The sequence below is a fragment of the Oryza glaberrima genome, chromosome 9 (genome assembly GCF_000147395.1).
Source record: "Oryza glaberrima chromosome 9, OglaRS2, whole genome shotgun sequence".
Classification (NCBI taxonomy): Eukaryota; Viridiplantae; Streptophyta; class Magnoliopsida; order Poales; family Poaceae; genus Oryza; species Oryza glaberrima.
In genome coordinates this window covers 1,233,541-1,245,285 of record NC_068334.1, presented here as the reverse complement: position 1 = coordinate 1,245,285, position 11,745 = coordinate 1,233,541, and the positions used below count along the sequence as shown (strand labels likewise).

General features: G+C 47.3%; 1 long non-coding RNA gene across 1 annotated transcript; it reads left to right on the top strand.

The window, feature by feature from the left end:
* The first annotated feature begins 4,356 nt into the window (after positions 1-4,356).
* LOC127783627 (uncharacterized) lies at positions 4,357-11,025 on the top strand. Its single transcript, XR_008019364.1, has 3 exons — positions 4,357-4,403; positions 6,006-6,289; positions 9,085-11,025. It is a non-coding gene; the product is annotated as an uncharacterized LOC127783627 (long non-coding RNA).
* Positions 11,026-11,745: the final 720 nt, after the last annotated feature.

Here is an 11,745-nt window from a genome sequence, read left to right as displayed (position 1 = left end):
GCCGCCACCGTGGAGATCGATCGATCGATATAGATATAGGAGAGGAAGGAAGGGAGAAGTTGGATGTATGGGCCGTAGATGGGCCCAAATTCGTTCTGTTTCATGAATCATGAGATGAGAGGAATAAGGAATAAGTCTATTTTGCTTACCTCAACTCATGCCCCTAGTTGAATCGCATCCATTAACCACAAAACTGGGTATAACATGTCCCCCAACTCCTAAAACCGTTGCAAATCGACTCCCCGGACAGTTTTGGAGGCGGTTTTATCCCTCATCAAGAGCCCCACTTATCAAGAGCGTCCCACCTCATCCTATTCTCTTCCTCACCTCTCCCCCCCCCCCCCTCTTCTCTTCCGTGATCCCTCTCTCTCTCACACACACACACCTTCCAGCCACCCGCTTGTTGGTTCTGCCACCACCGCGCTCGTCGCTTTGCTGCTGCTGCGGACGACCTTCACCTTGCCCCGCCGACCTCTAGTGAAAAAGGTTTTTGATTACACAAAATCTAAACCGAGAGCGCTCTCGGTTTCGCTCTATCGCGACGCGTTTTGGAGCCACCCGATTGCCTGCATCGTTGTGGCATCCATCCGCGCGGGCCTCCCAGACCTGTCTCCGTGGATAAGGATAGAGACGAGACCACTTAGGCCTCTCACAGTGCGGTGAGCTGGACCGGTGCTATACCATGCCAGCTGAGATTTTCGCGCACATGGCAGATGGATGGTGTAACATACCAAAAATTAGCTATTTTCTTATCTTGCATCATGCTAGGTCTTATGTTCTTAATAACTTCCTAAACCTAGGAAAATATAATTAGCGAGACCTCCCAAAGCTAACCTGCATAAAATCCCTCTTTGATATTCAAAAGCCCTTGTGATTTTCATTTAAAATTTATCTTGAAATATTCCTTGATTTGGTTTTAATCTAAAACCTTCTTTCGTCTAAAACTTCCTTTATTTAAATTTAGTGTGAAAAACCCTTTTTACTATTATGAATTATGGTCCAAGAAACCTTTCCATATTGTCCTAGAACCTAAACCAAAGCAATTCCAATTTTATTGGAATTAATTGTTAGCCCATCCTTTGATCTTAAACCCATCCTTTGATTCTCGATCCAAATATCTAAATTCCTCCTTTTGATCTAACCACCAATTTTATCTCTGTGGCTTGATTTCCTCTTCGGCACACGAATAATATTTTTACAAATATTATGAATAATTGCTCTGGTGCTAAGAGAATAGACTTTATCCCTCCGTCCAAAATCCAGAACCTCATTTAGCCCATATCTAATTCTCTAAATTTCATACCACATATTTTGGGCTAAAATTTTATTTACTCTACTCCCACCATATTCCCTCCACATACTCAAAAATATTCAAATCTAGAGCCATATTATTTATGGTGTTGAATATTTTGAATTTCTATTTGAGTGCATTAAATAAACTCCCTCTCCAAAATATTGCACTCAAACCAACTAGAGAAATATTTCTTTTGGAAATTATATTCAAATATAATTTCCTTCTAAACTCTCTCTCAGTCAATTTTCCTTCAAATTCAAATTATTAAAATCCTTTTTCAAAATCTAGCCATCCAAATTCCTCGAAATCTATTATTTGAATCTCTAGGAAAATTAGACTTCCTCCTTTTTAACTTTGGGCCGAATTCTTCTTCTCTCTCGCGCGGCCCAAGTCGGCCCATAGCTGAGCCGCCCCTCCTCCTCCCGCAAGCGCGCGTGCCGTGCACGCGCACGCCGCTGCAAACTCCCTTCCGTCGCCGCTAAGGAAACGAAGCCGGCGCCGTCTCCTTCTCCTCCACTCCATCGGCGCCGTGACCCATTCATCCTTCTCCTCCGAACTGCCTTTCACCCCTATAAATAGCCGGCCATTTCCCCCCTTCTCTACATACAACTCGAGCTCTCTTTCTCTCTCTTTTGCCATGTCCGGGGTGGCACGATCTCCCTCACCAGAGCTTCGCAAGCCAAACCCTCGCGCCATCGTGTTCGCCTCGACGAGGTGATTCCATTTTTCCCCTTTCCCCTCTTTCCTATCCACTCCATCAAGCCACCATAACCACCTCCTTTGCAGCCGAAGAGAAGCTCTTCTACTTGCCGTTCCGGCCTCCTCTCCTAACTCCTTCGCTGGGCGACCACTTCCCCGGGTGCGCGTTGTCCGGTAACACACTTGGCCGCCGCCGTCGAGGCCGTTCCACCATCGGAGCACCGGCGCCCCTTCTCTCTTTCTCTCTGCTGTTGCACGGGAAGAAGAAGAGAAGGAAGAAGAAGACGGGAGGAGGAAGAAGAGAAAAAGAAAAGAAAAGAATCTCCCTGACAGGTGGGCCCATCAACAGTAGCCTTTCATATTTTTCTTAGTTAATTCAAATCCTATCCTTTAGAAGCCCATATCTCCTAAACCGTAGATCCGATTCCGGTGAAATTTGGACCTAAATTCATCTTAATTCAAAAGCTATATTTTGATATCAAATTTGCTATTTGATAATTTTATTTGAATACCGTTGAATTTATATTTACCTTTTCAAATATCTTCTTTTAGCCCAAATTACCCTTTGCCACTAAACAACCACCGTTTGGAACTTTACAACTTCCATGGGGACGTTCGTACGGTCTACTGACCCCCCGACGTCGAACCGTTGGTTGTAAAGTCAGACAAAACCCAAACCTAAAGTCGAAGTGCTGCTCCTGACACCTTACGCCTCAATGCGTATAACGTTCAGAGCTTCACTATTCAGTCGACCTCAACTATACACCGCACAGTTAGCTTTTAAGCTCTGTGTAATCCTAGCCGCTCCGTCGCTACCCACGGTTGCCGGAGTAACACTTCCGCCCCACTAAACTTGCACCCACCTCCTATTTCTCTAGCTGATATATTGTCCAACGACATCGGCTAGAGAAGATACCAAACTTAGTCATCATACTACCCAATTCTAATGACGACTAGCAAATACCCAAAACCCTTGCCGATGTTTATCCTACCTCGATATCGGCTTAATCAAATGAAACCCTAGCCAGCCAGCCTGCTATTCAAACTCCATACCAGCCATTTACCCTCCAACTACCCATAGCTTAAACATGAAATACGAGCCGATATGCTATCCTATTTCAACATCGACTCGAGAACAACTAAACCCTAGCCACTATTCCACCAAAGCCTAATCTTGATTCCCTCTTCAACCTAGCCTCCAACCAATTAGAGCCTACGCATAAAATACCCCATTAAAGAGATAGTTATACCCCAAACCTAGCTTTTCTCGCCTTTCATCGTTTTCTTGCTATTTTATGGCTTTTATTGAATTTGGTTATTCCTCTTCTTTAATAGAGTCTATTTTATTCTGGATGGCAACCTGTGGTATTTCGAGCATCGGATAATCAGGTTGCCTATCTTGGATTTATTTGCGTTGGAGCAAGGCAAGTTATTATTCCTCTCCTTTGAGTATAATTATCCTATACTCTATAGCTTTATTCTATGCATTAGCCATTCATGATTTTGAATGCATAACCTGAACATATAGCAAACCAGATATATGCTAGATTTTGCTTAGCCATGCTTAGTTAGAATACATAAAATTTAATGAACTTAGATTGGGACAGTATGTAAGATTTGGTTGATTTCCGGGTGGCTAGTACTGTCTCGATCGATATAATTGCCACCGAATACTTATGTCAAACGAACGAGTACGACCGCAGCTTCTAGAATGGGGATAGACCTAGTTATTAGGTTAATTAACAATGTGGTATCTCTGTACAGTGGTTCTTATCTAAGTCCTCGCGAAGGAGGCAAACTTATGCCGCGAAGGGCAAATGTGATATTTACCGAGGCGCAGATAAATATCTTGATTATATTACGATCGCTGTGTGTGTGATTTTATGGAAACCTGGTTGAGATGACGTGGGGTCTCTCAACTAGTTCTCTCTAAAAACCTCGGGAACGCCAGAACTCCTCTCGCTGCTGATAACGTTACATTCAGAGAGCATGGGGACTAGAGTTCATGGAACAGGGGCCACTATTGTTAATAACCTAAGGCTGGGCTACGACTAAGCTAATGAATATTGGCAAGTCGTGGACTGCGGGTAAAGCGTACATTTACTACAGTAAAGTGAAAATGAATCTATTCGAATAGCCGTACTCACGGATTGAGTATCAGGACTCATATGGTATTTGGTTAGAAACTTAATTCAAGATTTTACTAAATACTGTTGCATAAAGACATCCCAAGCTTTCTTTCTCTATTCTCAGCTTTCAGCCAGTAAACCTAGATCTACTTAAATACTATTTCATGCATTCATTATTCGATATAATAGCTTGCTGAGTACGTTGTACTCACCCTTGCTTCAACCTCCTTTTTCAGAGTCTATTTGATGTTCTTGCCGAAGTCAGGAGTTCAATCACATAAGTTAGTTCCCTTTTAACTTAATCTTCAAGTCTATGTTATTTAGATGGTTTAAGTCTATAGTAAAACAGCAGAGTTAGGTCATTCTAAAGCTTCTGCTGTAATAGTTAGCCACAATCTCGTAAATACCATATTACTTTATATATCCTTCAAAGCTATGTCTAAACATATGCAAAGATGATCCAGATTGTTGAAGCTGTATCAACCTACTGATCCAGGGCTTGATACAGTTAAACATGTCGGTTTCCGAATCATTAGTTTTGGGACCCGACAGATGTGCGCCCTAGCTGAGCTCCTCGCCCCGAAGCAGAGCCGCGTGGAACCTGGTCCAAGCGAGGGAGCGCGCGTTGCCGAAAGTCACGGGCACGCGCGCTGTGGGCAGCGTCGCCTTGCTCTCCCGTGACCTCGCGCCCATACCTCCTGGCGAAATCTTCGATTTGCCCTCCAAAATCCTCTCCCGCCGCACCTATTTCCTTCTTTCCGCCACCGAAACACCCCAAGCAAGAACTCGATCCGTCCCAAGAACACAAGAGGAATCCAGGCCCCAGATCTCATATTAACCAATGAACAACACATCTCACATGCACAAAAACAACACTCAATAACCGAAGTTGGAGCCAATCCATCATTAGATCAAGTGCAGCCGAGCCAAGAACCGACGGCCGCGCGCCGCCAAGAACCGGCCGCCCAGAAGGTGCCGCCGCCGCCGCCTGGGACGCCTCCCGCTGCCGACTTCATGATAGTTGCCGCGCGCCAGCTGCTCCCGTCGGGGACGTCTCCCACTGCCGGGCCAGCCACCGCCACCGCGCGAGCCGGCAACCATGGCTGCCGGCGCCGGAGGGAGGAGAGGAGAAGCAAAGCCGGCGCCGGCCACCGGGGACGCCGCCCGCTTCCGCCCTTCTCCCGCGCCCGCTTCCTCCTCGCCGCCGTCCGCTCTCGCCCTTCTCCTGAGCCCGCTTCCTCCCGCGCGTGAGAGAGGAGAAGCAGAGCGTGGGACAGAGAGGGAGGGGAAAGGCTCGCCGGTGCGCGCGATTTCTTGCGACGAGGCGGCACCGTCAACCTCGCCGTTTTGTGGGAGGCGAGGAGGCGCACGAGCGTGGCAGGAGAGGAGGAGGTGATCGTGCCGAGGAGGGGAGGCAAAAGGCTCGCGCGAGTAGTAGGCGAGGGTAGTTGAGAGAAATAATTGTGTGGTAACGCGTCTGGGGTCACGCCCACTGTGGGCTTGGTATCCTTTACTAGTGCCTCCATTCAATTAAACCACACAATTAGATGTGCTTGCACTATGGAATGGGTGTCTCTGGGCCAATTTTTTAGGCGAGGGGTACGGGCCCCATGGCTTGCACTGTGAGAGGCCTTAGAACAAGTCTAATAGTACAACCCACTACTAGCTCTAATTCATCTATAGCCAATCTAATAGCCAATTCATACAATAGCTGCTTACTATACTATTAATATATGGTCCCAACTGTCATACACGCAGTGTATCTTGGAGTCCGTGTTGCAGCTGGCTACAGATCTGTAGCCCGCTGCTCTTATCTCTCATCGTTTATCTTATTAAAATATGCTCATAGCTGGCTAATAGCCTACTATTGTACCTGCTCTTAGACTGAACGTCGCACTCAATCCCGCTTCACTGTTTGAAATCGGGAGTCGCGTCTGAGAGAGAGAGAAGCAGAGGCTGCGGATTCTCCCCCAAATCCCTCGACGGCGACGGGTCGGCGACTGCTGGCTTCTGCGGAGGCGACGGCGACTCATCCACCGAGCGGAGAGGGGCGACGGTGAGCACAAGGTCTTCCTCGTTGTTGTCACCAGGCTTGAGGCGAGATCTAGCAGGGGCGACGACCATGGCGAGCGCTAGGCTGAGCAGTGAAGTGCATCGTGCAAACCAGGTACTCTCATTTCTTTGAGCTCTTCTGCTGGCTACTTTAGTTCGGTGCTCTGTTGCCGTACAAACATGTTTAAGGTCAAATTAGTGCTCACATATCTCTCCATCCCTTTTACTTCTAATTTTGTCTAATGCAAATCACTGAGGTTCCCTTTTTGGTCTGTGATTTCAATTGGTTTCAGCACCACATTTGGAGATTTTCACACGGATTTTGGGATTTTGTCATATGACCTAGAGATAAGTTTTCTGTAAATGCATTCCGTGAATGCCTCTGTGCAATTATGTGTGATTCTGTAGTGCAAAAAATTAGGATGTGGATGTCATGGTGTTGGAATTCGACCCAAATTAGTACTTTGCTTTAAAATTAGTAGGGATTACCTTTGTGCTATGTATTGTTGGTGTTAATTTAGTATGTGTTTACTTGCTGCATGCACAGGATTAGGTCGAGGAACCCTGCATGGTCAAAATTTTGTCCATGAATTTTTTTATTTAAGTGTCGAGAAGCCTGATACCATTGCTTGTAGTTAGTTGTTTATAGAGCACCATGGACGAAGGTTTGCTCGGGTTAGGGGGAATGGATGTACTTATAGGTCACTGGTTTTAGAGTAGATGTTTTTATAGGGCGAATGGAATTGATGTGCTTAACTTCAGATTCCATCAGGAAGATACTAGAAAACTATTTTTCTATCACGTAATTTTGCTTACTGTAGAAGTAACTTTAGGTGTAAGTGGTTGTTAACTTTTAGGTGTAAATGATGAGGATTTTTTTTGTTGCAGGCTATGAGTTCAGAAAAAATGCTTGGTATTATCATCACTGAAATTTTTACATTTTGGTCCTTTTTGAAAATTTATTTTACAAATAGACCCCAAAAAACTTAAACCGGGAATGGTCCTTTTTGGGGCGCCAGAGAGGCTGGCGCCGTCCTCCAACATGGCGGCGCCAGCCACAATAGCGCCGCGGCCGTGGCACCGTGGCACCAGGGCCTATGTGGACTTGCTGACTCGGCAGAGCGGGGCGCCAGCCACCCTGGCGCCGCCCCTCATACCACAGCGCTAGCTTGTCTGGCGCACCCCTCCTCTGCGGGCCCCACCAACTCCCCCCCCCAATTTTCGCCAAGTCTCTTCTGTCTCCGGGCAACGGCTGGCGTCCTCCCCAGACCGCGGCGCCAGCCATCCTGGCGCCGCCCCCTTCCCCTACCCGAGGATCTTCTGCCTCCGGGCCGAGGCTGGCGGCGCCCTCACGGACCACGGCGCCAGGGTGGCTGGCGCCGCCCTCCTCCCCCTCCCCCCCCCCCCCCCCGAAACCCTTCTGCCTCGCGGCACTGGTGTAACGCCCTGAAAATCGCCCTAAATTTAAATCGTGCTTTAATGCATTTCTAGAAATTTTAAAAGCCTAAAAGAGCTTCCAACAATTAAAATTCACCAAGATTTATATCAAATTGGCTTGTGGGTATTTTTAATAAATTCCCCATGCTTAGAAATGTTTAACCAATTTTTATTTTCAGAGCATCCTAAATAATTTTAAGGCAACAAAAACTATTAAAGAATTTTATAAAATGGAAAATATAAAAGAAATCCTTTTCCTCCTCTTGGGCCTCTTCTGGCCCATCTCTCCATCTCTCCCTCTCTTGGCCCAGCCGCCCCCTCTCTCCTTCCCTCTCTCCCCTCCCCTCCCTCTCCTTGGGCCAGCCCAGCTCCTCCCCTCCCGCAGACCGAAGTCTGTTTTGCCTCCTCCGCGCGCCCAGCCAGAGACAGGTGTGTTCCCTCTCGATGACAGGTGGGTCCCACTCGTCATCCCTAACCTCCAGCCATCCTCTCTCTCTCCGGCTGAATTCCAAGCGACGGCAACCTCCGATTCGCCTCCTCCACTTGCCGTTTCATCAAATTAATTGAGGGGAATTAATTCCCACCTCATCCTCTCCAATTCCCCCATAATTTCCCACTCAATCCCGCATTATTCGTGGTGGATGTTGATGATGTTCTTTAATGGTGAGCTCCACCATAGCCGGCGTCGATCTCCCTACCTGGCGTCTCTCTCCCTCCCCTCCAGCCTATAAAAGGGACCCCCGACTCCCTCCTCTCTCCCCTCACACCGCCGCCCTCTCCCTTCTCTCTCCGCGGCCGCCGTGCCGCTCTCTTCTTGTGCCGCCGCCGTCGCAACTCCGGCCGCCCCTCGCCGGTGGTCGGGACCTCATCGGAGCCTAGCGTCGCCACCATCCGCTTCGCCGCTTCCTCCTCTTCCCCGTCCACCCCTCCGTGGAGCACGAGGACCGCGGGAACGACGACGACACTGACGACATGAAGTTCCTCGCCGTTTCTTCCTCACTGCCGGCAACACCGTCGACCTCTCGCCGCCGTGTCTGCTCGGTGAGAACCGTCGTCTCCTCCCCTTTCCGTTTTTCCCCTTCCCGTACTCCATCGCACCGTCACCGCGCCATTGGCCGTCGCCGGCGTGCCGCCTGGCTCGGGTGCTTCTCCTTCCCGGCCGTGCTTGTGCGCCGTGAGCCGCCCTCATGGTGTACCGAGCGGCTGCCAAGTGGGACCCGCCCGTGGACCCCTCTCTCTCTTCTCTGTGCAATAAATCAATTTCCTTTAGAAAAATAATTCACAAAATTGTAAATTTCCATTTAAACAGCACATAAACTTCAAATGGCCATATCTTGACCGTTTGAACTCGGAATCGACCCGTTCAAATCTCTAATTTCTCCTAAAAATGAGTAGAACCCATTTATGTGCTTTACTGCTTCTGTTCATATGGTTTTATTAGCCTTTTTGTATTTCTTCGCGTTGGTCGTGTAGATCCTGCCATTCCGGAAGATCAGCTCTTCATCGCCGTCGACGTCGAAGACTTTGTGAGCGATCAAGGAAAGTCATATCTACCTTGAACATGTTGAATCCCATATTGTGAAAATTATGTTGTTTTACTTATTGCATTGCTTTATAAATTATACCGTTCATTATTAATATTGTTTTATTAGTTATTCCTATGCTCTTGGTTATGGCCATGATGTTGATTTGATATCCATGATCTTTGGTGAACCCTAGTAAAATTATAACTTGACTAGTCTAGTACCCTACATGATGGACTGACTAGTTGCTTTAGGTAAATGCTTAGTTATGCTTAGTTCCAACCTAGAACTTTTGGTTAAACTAGACTATGGTGGTTGACAACTAAAACTGAATTAGTTATGGACTATTGACGGGTTTGTCAATAGGTGGTGATAAAATGCTTTGTGCAACTAAAATATATTTTTGGGTTGGGCTCGGGGTGCAAGCTGGTTACTTTGGTAGTCGCACCCCGGCTAACATAAGGACCGGTCTTCGGGCCTCTGTTGCAAGGCATCTTCGTGCAACCACAAGTCTAGTGGGTAAGGCCTGACTGGAAGTTTAGATCTTCTCAAAATAGAGACCATTGGTTAGAAGGGTGTGGGGCCAGGATTAAGGCCGTTTTTTCACCCGGCGCAAGAGGGGGCCTGTCTCGTCCCGGGGGATCCGACAACCTTTACCTTGTCGGGGACCGGCGGGCGGCGAAACCTCAGCAAGTTCTCCTGTTTTGGGTAGACCTAGATGGATAGTCTTGTCACGACCTCTATCCGAGTACCGTGGTGGTACCCGACGCGTGGCAACGCGTGTTGAGGTTGTGTCTTATGGGTAAAGTTGTACACCTCTAATCAGAGTTAAAAACTATTCGAATAGCCGCGCCCTCGGTTATGGGCAAGCTGAGCAGTGTACCCAAAGTTAGTTCTGTTTTACAAAACCTTGGGAGGGTGAAATCATGATGGTGTAGTCATGTGGAGATTAGCCTGGGTTAAGGCAGGTTCGCAGGCTCATGCGACCTTGGTGATATTATAATATTGGCTTAGAATAGGATCGTGTTTTAAAATGTGCTTTAACCTGATTAAAATGTTTAAACTATGGCTTTATGCAAAATAAACCCTATTAGGCCATTTCCTTGTTTCCCCCTATGCATTATTGTTGCATTTCTGGTGTGACTTGCTGAGTACGGTGGTGGTACTCACTCTTGCTCACAAAAATAATCCAGAGGATGGACCTGAGGAAGATGAAGGCTTGGATCTCTAGTTCGCTCCGCCGTTGAGTGCCTGTGGCTGCTACTGTTCCATAGTCTTCCGCTGTTTTATTTGTTTATCTTTGAGTGCGAGGGCTTGAGTCGTCCATGTAATAAAGTACTTCCTTTACGCTTCCGCAAGTGTGGCTTGTAATAATCAACAATGTCTATGTGTACCTCGCCTCCTGGGACGAGGATTAATGCACTGAGCGTTTGGAAATGGTGTATATTTCCGGGCGTGACAACTGGCTGGCGCTGCCCTCCCCAACCGCGGCGCCAGGGTGGCTGGCGCCGCCCTCTGCCTCCCTGCAAATTGAAGATCCATATTGCACAAATGTACCAATTCACAGCTCACAATTCAAATCACAATTCACAGTTTCATACAGACTAAAACCAGTTCCAATTGCACAAATCACAATGCCAAAAGTCCATCACATAGTCCATCACATATTCCACACATCAAACAATGCCAAAAGTCCATCACATATTCCACACATCAAACAATGCCAAAAGTCCATCACATATTCCACACATGAAACAATGTCAAAAGTCCATCACATAGTCCATCACATTTTATATCACATAGTGCACCACATATGTCATACTACCAACAAATATATTAACTTCATACAAATCACTTCTTCCGTTGGCGCCGAATAGCTTGCGAGCCCGGAGTGTACCTACATTTGAAAATCCAAGGTTTAAAACATTTAAAAAACAAAATGAGGGAAATCAAATAACATTTGATAATGGTAAGCTCATTTTACCTCTTTTTCAATGCCCGAGTGGATCGCAAGTTGTATTGGGTGGGTTGCGTCCCCTGAGGCGTGTCGGGAAGCTGCTCATGTCTATCTCCTCAGCGTCTGGTGCGACGTAGTCCTCATCCTCCTCCTCGTCGTCGTCATCGTCGTCGCTAGGTGGAGCCGGCGCCTTCCCCTTTCCCCTCCCTTGCGGAATGCGTGACGACGACGAGCCACCAACTTCTTCACGCTCTTCTATCCTGATGGAGTGTCGAGCGGTACTTGGACGCTCAGATTGAGGTAGTGGTGGTGGTAGTCTCTGCGGTTGGTACACGTCGTCCAATCCAACCGACCTGCAACCTAATCTTGCTGCAAGTTTCCGGCACCTTTGACGAACTTTTTGCATTTCAAAAAAAAAGAAGTTTGTTAGGCATAACTCAAGTAATGCAAAGTGCTAAATAAATTTTACCTCAAACATTGCGGAGTGTGTTCTCCGTGTCCTCACCACCCCTCGGAGCTTGGAGGGCATGCCCCATTTCATTCACACTCTTGAGGAGCTCTCTCGACTGAAAGCATGAGAAGATATATGTTAGGGTCTAGGGTGCAAATGGAAATAACTTTGACAAATGCAAGAAAACTTACGACTCTGTCTCT